Raw genomic sequence first — 12,573 nt, 5'->3', positions numbered from 1 at the left:
TATATTATGCTGCTGGAAATGCTGATGTCAGAACCCAGGGCCCAGTTGTCCCTGCTCAGCCACTCTGCACCTTGGGTATCTCAGGGATCTCCACGGGCTGTTGACCACTGTGGTTCCACCCACAGAATCGCTCTCTTGGACCGTGAGAACAGGTTCTCAGCCAGGATAGTTTCAGATGAAGGAACTCTGGTGTTTCCAAATGACAAGAGAATCAACTTGGGAAGAGGCAGGGTGGGTCATTATGGGCTTCCGGGGCCAGACAGGGAACTGGGGGATGTAAGGTCCCTGTTGAGCACGTAAACACCACACCCTGGTGTTCACTCAGATGTGGCCAAGGAAGGCCATCCCAGCCCTGGCTTCACAGAGTCTCCATGAGCTTCAGAACCAGGAACCCTGGCTCAAGTCTGGGTGTGCAGCTTTCCCACAGCTATGAGGAGAAAGGTAAGCCATGGAGGGGTGTGGTGGGTGTGGAGTGTGCCCCATGTTATCTGTACTCAAGAACAATGGCTTCCCAAATTCTTCCAGAAAAGAAAGTTTCTTCAAGAAGGAAGGTTGAGAATCAAATAAATAAAACAATGGGTATAGAGAAAATGTCTAAACCATTCTCCACAATTCCCACATTTCCTTAACATCTCATATTTGATTGTAAAACAACGTTGAGGTCAGGTATGGTGGCACACACCCGTGATCCTAGTGCTTGGGAGGCTGAGGTAGGAGGATCACTGTAGATTGAAGCCAGCTTGAGGTACATGAAGAATTGAAGGCTGGTCTGAACTACATAGCAAGACTCTTATCTCATTAAAAAAATCAGTGTTGATAGTACTTTGGGCTCTGTAAAAGGTTTGTTTGGTTACAAACAACTGTGGGTATTTTTCTTTGGAGCTGTGTAGGAGAAATGAATGTGTCAGTCAAAAATGGCACCTGGGATGTTGAGCACCATCCGCTGCTGCCCACGAAACCTGAGATGCAGGGAGAATGGCAGGGCCGGGGACACCAGGGCTATGGGGCTCGCATCCCACCATTAGCAGTTGGAACTAAGTCGAGAACCCTGAGTGCTAGGGTCTCCCCACTAGGCTTTGGTAGGGTCAGGGACCAGGCAGGAAGAATCCATAGATATTGGAGGCTACAGTCTGTGGCTCCTTCTCAAAAGCGTGGGGATGCAGAGCAGTGCGGATATTCTGCCCCCTCTACTTGCCTGCCATGCAAGTTCTGCTGTCTCACTTAGCTCCCAGGGGCTTGCACACTAATTTGACTTCTTTCCGAAATGGTATCTATTTCCCATCTGCAATTCTCAAGCATCAGACTGGGAAGTATTTAACATTCTTATTAAAGCTTTTAGAGGACATCTTCTTTTGACAAAAGTGGCAGTTACCAGGTATGTGACTTGTGCCCGAGCACAATTTGTCATCCTACAATCGATGGCATTGATTTAGCTTCTGAGTGCTATGCCTTGGAGACTTTTCCAGACAGCAGTGGTGTCACCAAATGGTGACAGAGCTGTCATTATTACAGACGGTGAGAGATGAAGCCTTGACAGAAATGGGATCCAAGAACATCATGATTTGTTGTGTCCCTCCCATCAGCCTTAAGATCACCCATGGGAAGGACTCCAGGTCCTCAATTTGCAGTTCCCTTGTCTCTGTCACCCCGCAAGGACACTCTTGTCAATGGTGCCCAATTGCCCGGTTATTCTTCTGGAAAAGTATCCATCTCGGGTCAGGAGGACCATATGTATCTGTTATTCCTGTGCAAATCTCTACAAAATTAAGAAAATATTCTTTTAAAGTTTTCTGCCATTTGGAAAGCTGGAGCTTTTCATAGGAATTATGAGGGAGGCCTGGAGGTCAGAAGGTGAATCCAATGAGATGGAGGAGGGTAGGGGTGGGAGTAGCGTTGGGAGTGCTAGGATTTGGATGTGGCGTACATCTGCCCTCCAAGGTCTGTGTGTTGGCGCCTGGACCCCTGCATGGCCACGATAAGAAGCAGGGGAGCACTCATTGTGAGGCCCTGGTGTAATGTTGCTGGGTCATCAGGGAAGTCCTTTCATAAAGGAAAGGTCACTGTCTTGGTTCTTTTTTTTTTCATTGCTGAGACAAAATACTCAAGACTCAAATTAAGAAAGAAGTTTATTTAGCTCACAGTTTGTTCATAATCAGCTGGCTCCAAGGCAGGTGGCATGGTGAGGGCAACACTCCAACAACAAAAGACAGCAAAAGCAACAAGAGCAAAAAGGGGAGAGCAAGCCTCTTTTCCTCCCTTACATTGTGAGCAGGTTCCCACCTGGGGAAAGTGTAGCCCTCACACCATTTCCCTGCCCTCCTCCTGCACAGGATGCAGATGTTTACAAAGTGAGGACCCTGGCCTCCTGCTGAGTCCCTTAGTTACTCCTCAAGTTGACACAATGTATCAACCATTGCAGTTGCTTTCATGGGTTCTTGAGCAGGTTTCACAAGAATGAGGGGTTATTTAAAAAAAAAAAAAAAGCAAGCCTGGCCCCTGCCCACTCTCTGACTTTTCACTTCTGACCCCCGGCTTCCCCACAATGCCATTGCCATGTGACACTGGTGCCCTCACCAGAGGTGAAATCCATGGGGTGCCTCCAGTCTTGAATATTCAACCTCCCTATCGTGGGCTAAATTAACCTCTTTCCTTATAAGCCCCCTCCAGTATTTTGTTGCAGTCATGGAAAACAGACTGATGGGATTACATGAGCATTCTGTTAGTCTATTCAATTTAATACATATGAATTGTTCACTTCTGGAATTTTCCACTTAATATATTTGGATCGTGAGTGACCATGGGTACCTGAAATCAAAGAAAGTGAAATCATAAGGAAGCGTGTGTGGGGAGCTACTGCATTGCTTTCCTAGTAAGTCACACTCCTCACCCAAAGATAGCTCTTTGATGGCTTTTGGCAGTATTTTATAGTTTCTAGTGCATATGTCTTGGACTACTTTTGTTATCCCCAACTATTTTATCATTTTAAATTTTATATCAGTCAGTGCTTGGTAGAGAAACATTTGATGCAAGGTATAAAATATATAGCAATTGGCTATATATCATAATATTGGCTTATGGTGGCCTCCCACAGGCAAGTGTGGAAGCGTGCAAAAGGGCTGTCTGTGTGCCGGAGAGCTGAAGGGTCGGGGGGGGGGGGGCTGAGCTCACTGCATGTCCATGCAAGTCCGTATTAGGAGCCTGAAAGTCTGCACTGGAAGCCAGGAGACGAGGTCCAAGGTGAAGGCCAGGACTGGGGCTCCTCAGCAAAGCTCGCTTCTGTTCCCTTCAGATGATGAGCCTGGGTGGGTCTTCTGTTTTCAGCAAATCCCCTCGCCCACACCCAGGACTACGCCCACACCCAGGACTACGCCCACCCAGTTGAGTTGGGCATTTCTACTCAAATTGACACAATCCGTTCACTATTACAAGTGTATTTCATCTTTTCACTATGTATGCCTTTGATACATAGTAACTGTAGTCACCTTTATCAGTTAGTACCTCTCCACATCCTATCTTGACTGTCTTCTCTCCTTTTTTCCCCACAAACCCTTCCTGTTTCATAGAATCTATCTCCATTTCCTATCATCTCCCTTTTATTCTTCTTTAAATTATTTACATTTTTACATTTCTCAAATAAGAGAAAGCATGAGATTTAGCCTTCTGTAGCTGATTTATTTCACTTAGCATCATGGCCTCAAGACCCATCCATTTTTTTCAATCAGTGGTTCAAATTTACCTTCTCTGCAGCTGAGTACATCCTGTATATAAGCACCTACTGTCTTCATCAGGCCATTAATGGGCATAAAAGCATCATGTAGCTCCCATAATTTAGCAGTTGTATGTTGTGCTGATATAACACAGATCTGCCTGTGCAACTGTAATACAGTGCCTTTAGCTCTTTGGGGAAGATACCTAGAAAAGAAATATCTGTGTCAGAGGGGCTTCCTACTCTCAGTGTTTTGTGATACATCAAAACTGATTTCCGCAGGGGTCATACCGGGTTACATTCCCTCATTTTATCACTTTTGATGCTATTGTGGCAGGGAAAATCTTTTCCATGATTGGACTTTCAATCTAATTATATCTTTGAATCTAAAGTGATTCTCTTTAACACAGCATGCAGATGAGTTGGCTTTAAAAATTCATTCTCACAATCTCTGCCTTTTAACTAAGGGCTTAATTTTTCCATGTTTTATACTTGACATGGTTACTGATTGAGTAGAGTTTTTATCTGCCACTTTGCCACTTCTCTGTGCTACACCTTTTGTTCTTCTTGCCCTTCCTCCTTTATTTCTCAGTTAGTGTTTTCCTCTGTGTCAAATAAGTACTTTAGTGTACTATTTTAATTCTCTTATTATTTCATTTCTATGTTTTTCAAGTTATTTTCTTAGTGGTTGCAATGCATGGGGGTTAAAGTTAACATTTTAGCTTATAACAAGGTAGTTTGAATAAATACCAACTTTATCTCAATAGTTTATAAAAATTTTGCTCTTATAAAATTCTATTTTCTTTCCAATTCTCATGCTAGCATTGTTAGAAAATTGTATTTTTATGCCCATCAATAAAAAATTATTGCTTATTTATGCAGTTGTTTCAAATCATTAGAAAATAAGAGTTACAGGCAAAAACACACTTACGTTATCTTTTCAAACAATCTGCATAGTTCATTTTATTGGTGCTCTTATTTGTGTGGCTTTTAGTGTCCATTTATTTCTGTGTAAAGACTTTTAATAATTACGGTATTGTAGGAAAGGTGTGCTTGTGTTGTGGCTGGTATTTAGATGTCCCACAGAGCCTTGTGTGATCATAGGTGATGCTTCTTGGAGGTGGGCAGATCTACGGTGTGTGCTGTTGGGATCAAGGATGTGGTGCTGGCAGCACTGATTCATGATGTGATGCCAGGATTAAGGCTTCCCCACCATGGGTGCGAGTGCTACCCATCCTAAGAGTGCTTAGGCTGGATAAGACCTAAGGGGCAGAAAGGTCCTTAGTCATGGCTTACTGCTTGTCACTGGCTGTTTGCTGTTTTCTGCCAGCTTGCTCTGCCATGTCACCCTGCCTTGGAGCCAGCCATCTATGAAATGAAACCTCCATGAACTTTGAGCTAAATAAATCTTTCCTCCTTTAACTTGGGGTGTTGAGTATTTTGTCTTAGCAATGAGCAAAAAGTAACTAAGACGGAATTTGGGGCCAGAGAAGTGGGGTCATTCCTGTGACTATACCAGATCATGTGGTTCAGGAGCCTTTGGTGCTGGCTTGTGGGAAGAGTTTGGAAAGATTTGGAGAAGCTGACTGAACAAGAAGTTCTGAAATGCCTTAAGCTGTATTTGATGGGAGATTCTGCTTAGAGTTCTGAAGACCAAAGTGCTGATAGAAATTGTGTTGGTAAAGACCAGTCTCAGAGATTTCTTCTGGGAAGAACTGAATTGGCTGTTGAAGTCAAGATGATGTATGTTATATCTCAGTGGAAAGTGTTTCTGCATTTTGCTCATGTCCAGAGACATTGCGTGAGACTAACATTAGGGGCAGTCTGGCAGAAGAAATTTTAAAGCAGTCTAACATTGGGGATGTGGCATGGTGACTGTTGGGGGCTTATGGCCAGATTTAAGTTAGAATCAAGAACAAAGAGCCCAGCAGAGTGATTTAAAACATTTTGAGTTTTGCCAGAAAGAAAGCTCCAGTTAAAGTTGTGGCCTGCAAAAATGGAACAGAGGAGAAGCTGGTCACTGAAAAGACTGCAAGGAAAAGCCAAGTATTTCAGAAGAGAGAAAGATGGCCTGGGGACATTAACAAAAAACAACAAGATTTCATGCTTTGCAGCCTCAAAATTGCAAAAGTGAAGGACTTTGCTTTGAGAGGAGAATCCCAGAGGACATGTTCCAGAATGGTGCCAGCTAGGAAATTGTCTTCAAAATTTGGTTCAAGGACACTTGAACCCTACAGCCAAGAAAGAAGGGAGCCTGGCTCCCGCTCCAGCTGCAACAGACCTTGTCATCATCCACGTGGCTCTGATTTTAGGGACATACAGAATGCAAGAGTTGTGGGGTCAGAAAGGCTTCCACCCAGATTTTAGAATGCCTAGGAGGTCATGCACTGTGCCCTGAGAGGGCAGCAAGTGGAGCTGTGAGTGTGAAACCAAAAGTGCATGGAGACCCTAGAAATTTGGAGAAGCCATAAATGTGGGTTATCTGAGAGAAACTGCCAGGAGAGAGCAGAGCTGGCCCCAGAGAGAAGCCATGGGAAGCTACAACCACCAGCAGTGCTGCAGGGGTGGAGACACCCAAGCCTTTTTGAGTTCACATCTTGCCACAGTTTGCTGGGGATCCTAACATGGAACTGTAGGACTTAATGATTGCCCTGCTGGATTTTTGACTCCTTTTATTCCATTCCTTTCTATCCCCTATATGTCACTTTTGGAATGGTAAAGTCTATCTTGTTTCACTGAATGTTGCATGTATTTAACTTTCTTTTCGTTTGTACAGAGGCTCACAGCTAAGAGTTTGCCTCAAATCTCAGAGCAGATCCACTCTAAGCGTGGATGACACATAAGGGACAGAAAGAGGTCTGCTTTGTTGTTTGTTGCTTGCTGGTTTTGCCTTCTGCCTGCTTTCTCTGCAATCCACCCCCGCCCCAGAATGCTACCCTGTCATGGAGTCAGCTACTTATGAATTGAAACCTCTGCAAACTGTGAGCTAAATAGACCTTTCATTCTTTATTTTGGGTGTCAGGTATTTTGTCTCAGCAACAAGAAAAATAACTAAGACAGCTAGCAACACATTCTGTCAGTTTTTGTTAATCTGGAAATCTCACAATTTCTCATTTTCCCAGAATAATTTGGTCAGATGTCAAGTTCTTAACATCACTTTCCAGGACACTGACCACTGCTGTCTGTCCTGTAGTTTTGGATGGGAAATCTATTGTTAATCTCATTGAGGGTTGCATGTGTGTAATGAGCCACTCCTTGTAGATTTTAAGATTTCCTCACTGTCGTGTCTTTTGATAGTTTCATTATCATACACTTAGGTGTCTGTGAAATTTACCTCACATGGAGTTTATTAAGCTTTGTAACACAGATTGTCATTATTCATCAAGTTTAGAATGTGTTCAGTCCTTATGTCTTCCAATATTCTTTCTGTCCTTTCTCTCTCCCCTCTCCTTCCTGAACTCCCACTATGTGCATCTTACTATGCTTGCCACTTTATGACCTCTGACAGGCATCTGAGACTGTATTAACTTATTATTTTTTCTTCGTGTTTCTCAGACTGGAACAACCCTGTTTACCTGTCTTCATATCTCATGATTTTACCCACTCAGATCTGCTGTTGAGTGTTGCATGAGTTTCCATTTCAAGTATTAAACTTGTCAATTCCTATCTGGTTCTCTAAAGATAGTTATTTCTGTCTCTCTGGTGATTTTTTTATTTGATGAGACAGCATGCTTACGGGATGCCTTAGTTGTTAGACATGGTTCACTCTCATTCTTTGAATACATGTTAAATAGCTGACCTAACACATGTGTCCAGTAAGTGCAACGTTGGGCTTCCTTAGGAACAGTTTCTTGGGACCTATATATGCCCCCTTTCTTTTATACAGGCTGTGATTTCTTTGCATATTTCACATTTTGTTGTAAAGCTGAACATTTAAGATAATATAATACATACTCTGCATACAAGTCAGTCTCCAGCTCTCTCTGGAGTTAGCTCTTAGCACTTTTTGTTGGTATTCATGTTGCTGTTTTTTGACTTTTCTGAACAAATCCTGTCCGTCTCAGACTTGCCACACAGTCGGCGTGATAGAAGCGAGTGCTTGGACAGGGGCTTCTTTAGGTGCTGGGAACTCATAGCCTCCCAGTCTTTTCTGAGGCCTCATGTGCACTTGGGGATATACATTCATTCTCACCCACACTTCCAACCTTGGCATTTGCCACAATGCTGAGCACTCCCCCAGTGCCGCCAGGTGACTGTTTAGCTGTGCATGTGTCCTCTAAATTCCAGGATTAGATCTTTACAAGCTTTCTGCAGACAGCCATTCCCAGCTTCTCCTTCTGAGGATCGTTGCTAAACTAGCTTAGGTCTTGCTCTCATCTACCACCTCAGGCAGCTGTGATATTAAACAATTACCTCTGATTGTTTTCAACAAGTAGCTGGCTGAGGAAGGCTATGTATCAGGTCACCAAAGACTCCCTTGCAAGCAGGGAGCCCTGGAAAGGTCAGATGGGACAATCCTCTGGGGATGCGGCTTTTTAATAGTTTCAACCCACTCTCATCAGCCAGCAGCTCCAGGTCAGTGTTGGTTTTCAAGGCCACTAGCATGCTGGAGTGGTGAATGGGGACACAGCAATCTACAGTGCCACAGAGCTCACCATCCTGCTGGAGTTCAGCCTCTTCCTTGTATCATGCACTGGATTGCTGTAAGCCTCAGTTTAAAGTCTAGAATTCTGGAATATTAATTCTGACACTCACCCTGCCCTTCTAGTGTTCTTAGTGTTTTTATGAATGAAATGACTTTCAAAATGACTTTTACTTATGTCGATATTCAGTGTGGATTTCACTGGGGTTTGTCTTTTCATGAGTGAAGTTCACTGTGATGTGTCTAAAGGATATTTGTATTTTCTTCTCTATGAAGTATTTATGTCCTTTGCCTACTTTTCCATTAGTTTTTCTTGTTTTGGACTTTTATTTTTGATTTTAAGAAAGTTTACATAGTATGGTGTCTTGGTTATTTTTCTCTCATCACTGGGAAAAATACTCAACACCCCAAAGTAAGAAAGGAAAGGTTTATTTAGCTCACAGTTTGTGGAGGTTTTAGGCCATAATCATCTGGCTCCAAAGCATGGCACATGGGTAACACTTCAAGGTGACAGAAGACAACAAAAGCAACAGGAGCATAAGGAGGATGACAACAAGCTTCTCTGCCTCCCTTACATTGTAAGCAGGCTCTGAGCGCCCCAAGGCAAGTGTAGCACTCACACCATCTCCAACCCCTTCCCTTGCACAGGATGAGGATGTTTACAAAGTGAGGACCCTGGCCCCCTGCTGAGTTGCTTAAACTTCTAAACTTTTCAAGTTGACACAATGTATCGACCATTGCATATAGTAACTAATCCTTTCCAAGTGATGAAAATTGTAAATATTTTCCAGTTTGTCATTTGAGTTTGCTTTTATCGTTGTTTTTATTTAAATATATCAAATTTTTAAAAATTTGCAAATGAATAAGTTATAGTTCAAACAACATTATCCACTACATGTTTTAAAAGAAATCACACATACTTCCTTCTATACTTATGATTTCTTCCTTTTTTAGCCTTTGCTTTCTGATCCCTTTGGAGTTCATCCTAGTGCATTTATGAAGTTCAGACTCATAATTGTCCCACATGCTTATTTAGCTGTCTCAGAACAATGACAAATGCCTCTTTTTCCCAGTGTCTTGAGGTACTTGCAGTGTGTGTTGGGTATGAATATGCATTGGGTCTACTCTGAGTCTTTTTAATTTCTGCTAATGAATCTTTCTGTTTTGAGACACTGGTCCAATACTATTTAAATTACTGAGGATTCCAGTATGTCTTAGTGTATGTCAAGGCCCAGCCCACATTCTCAATATCTTTCCTTTCTTTGGAGTGTTTCTGAATAAATTTCCTTTTGGTTTCCCCAGAGTTCATCACATGAAAAACCTTATGCATTCTAAAGGGATTACATCAAATTATTTAAATAATTTGAGAAGTACTCAGATTTTATGATTCTGTTTTCCTGCACAAGACTACATTGTAACTTTTGTTGGTTTAAGTCTACATTTTGGACATTTGGGAGAGGGTTTAGTTTTTCACATTAACATTTACACGTGTCCTATTTACTGTGTTCTCTGAGCTTTCATCCTCATGAGTTAAAGAACATCTGCAACAGCTATCTCTCCATCTTGCTCCTCTCTTTGGCACAAATGTTTTCGATATTTCCCCACTAGCGAAGAAGCCTGGTTTGGGGTTGAGATGCACCAATTTTTTAAATAAAATTTTTTATTAGTTCATTTTATCAGAGCTTGACCTGATTCTGGAAGGATACTTTTGGATGCTTTTAGGGGAAATTGTGTTGCAGCATTGGGTAAAAGAAATACATAGAGAGCTGTCAGAATGCCCTGTGGCTATGGATCAGGTGTCCAGAGAGGGTGGGGTCCGGATAGGTACTCAGAGACCACCCCAGATAGCTTGTGAGGCCTACACAAGCAGGGTGAGGCCCAGTGCTGCCTTCCAGGGCAGCAGGAATGAGGAGGAGACTTCACACAGCACTCAGGCACCTGTCACAGGTGACCACGCAGCACCTCAGCAAGGACTGCAGATCCGACACAACCACGTAGCCGTGGAAGTGGAAGAGACTACAGCAGTCACTTCCGCTGAAGGGGAGCGAGGGGCTCTCTTCAGGACTGAGCACAAAAGTGCTCATCGTCTGTCCTCTCCCCCAGCCCCAGATTGCTGAGGAGGCTCCACACCCACGATTCTCCTGGTGTTCCTCAGACTGGCTGTGGGCTGGGACAGGCAGGGTTCTGCCAGAGGAGCCTGTGCAGGGCCCAGGGGACCCTGGCAGCAGACCCAGAAGTGCTTCCAGCCCGCAGGGACTCGGCTCGTTTCCCCCTGCCTGTTTACCCAAGTGCAGTGCTGGAAATAGTTGAGCACAAAGCCTAGCCTAGCAGACAAAGAAAATGATGTTTATGTTCATGAAAAATTCAGCACTAATTATACGTCTGTGAGCCAGGGGGAGTTACGAGATTGTGGGTGCAGGATGTTCATCTTGTTAATAGAGCTTGGGGCACTTATTTTCCGTGCCATTTATAAAGCCTTTGATGGACAGAAGCTGCTTTTGTCAGTCCATAAAATTATAAGATATAAAGGATATTATGGTGATTATATGGAGAGTATTTTCATTTAGTTTCTGGCTAGTGAGGAGGGCTCTCTTCCTGTTACTGTGATATTCCAGCAAATGTAGCAGGAACTTAACGGTGTTCTTAAAATTCCGCACACTGACTCAGGATCGGACAGCAGGAATAAGATTTTGTCCATCAAAAAATAATTACTGCTAGGAGTATAGCTCAGTGGCATAGTGCCTGCCTGGCAAGCTCGAGGTCATGAGTTTGATTCCCAGTAACCGCCTCCTTCACCAAAAACTAGAAGTCATTATGTGTAACAAGCTTGTTAAGGAAATGGTTTTTACATTTCATTTCTGACTCTCTGTTTATGAGTGGTAGCTCCAAGATTCCAATCCTGGGGACTGAGTGACACATGCGATACCACAGCCCACCTGAGAGTAGGGGGGCCTCCTCGTCAGCTTTCCAAGGACCAGATCAGCTTTTCCTGTGTGGCAGGCGGTGCTCCACGGGTGAGCGAGCAGCAGAGTGAGATGAACAGGAAAAAATGTAAAGCGAAAGCGATTGCTCCTTTGGTGAGAACAGAAAGTTCAGAAACTCAGCTTTACAGACTTTCGACCTTATTTATCTGGATTGAGCCCTGTGAACCCTGGACCCTGGCCCACCACTGTTTTTGATCTGCGAGATTGATGATTTCCCCTGGTTGATCAACCCAGCTGCACCTCAGGGCTCAACCAGGCTGCTCCACACCGAAGCCTTCGCTTTCCCAGCTGCAGCCTCTGGCCTCACCTCTGCCCAAATCTATGTCTGCAGCAGGGGCTGGGTGCAGGGTGTCCTGGTCAGGTCTACTCCTACAGACACCTCCAGATGAGTTTTTAAAGGAGATCCAAACATTTTCTGAAATTCCTTTATGAGGCGAAGTCCAATTATCCCCCCCCCTCCCACCCTGGAGTTGGATGTGGCCTTGCAGGCTGCTTCCAGGGGACAGAATAAAGCAAAAGTTACAGCACGGGACTCTGAGACTTGGCAGTGAAAAGGCCTGGACTCCTCCCCACACGCACACGCACGCCCGTCACCTGCTTGGGAGGACCTACTCCCATGCTCTGAGCAGCCCCGTGGAGAGGCCCCCGGGGAGAGACTGACTCTCCACCAGCAGCAGGTGAAACCCCTTGAACATCACAAGTGCGTCCTCCAGCCAAGTCCTCCAAACCTCACAGCCCAGCCAGGCCCTGACCACAGTGCCACGGGGAATCCCAGCTGAATCACCCTGCTAAGAACCCCCGTATTCCTGGCTCTCAGAAAGTATGGGATGATCTGTATTTGCTGCTTCCGGCCATAAGTTCATGGTGTTTTGTTTTGATTTGGTTTGGGTTTTTTTTTGCAAGAACCAGAAGTACAAATTTAATTCACCACCCTAGCAGTTTCTTAGGGATACAAATTACTACAAAATTGGTGAGTTCAGACAAGAAAAATTAGCTGGCTGTGGTGGCACACATCTGTGATCCCAGTAGTCTGGGAGGCTGAAGCAGGAGGATCATGGGTTCAAACACATCCCAGGCAATGTAGCTAGTTCCTGTCTCATGCTTTAAAAAAGGGCTGGGGTTGTAGCTCGGTGGGAGGTCTGAGGTCCAGTACCTGACACTGCTAAAACAAAGCCAAGTAAAGCCAGAAGTTTATTCTCTCTGAGGGCAACTCAGGGGGCAACAGGGCTAGATTCCCTCTG

The sequence above is a fragment of the Cavia porcellus genome, unplaced genomic scaffold (genome assembly GCF_034190915.1).
Source record: "Cavia porcellus strain 051 isolate PalLab524CR breed Dunkin Hartley unplaced genomic scaffold, mCavPor4.1 scaffold_14, whole genome shotgun sequence".
Classification (NCBI taxonomy): domain Eukaryota; kingdom Metazoa; phylum Chordata; class Mammalia; order Rodentia; family Caviidae; genus Cavia; species Cavia porcellus.
The sequence above is the reverse complement of the archived record's forward strand: the minus strand, read 5'-3'. Positions refer to the sequence as shown.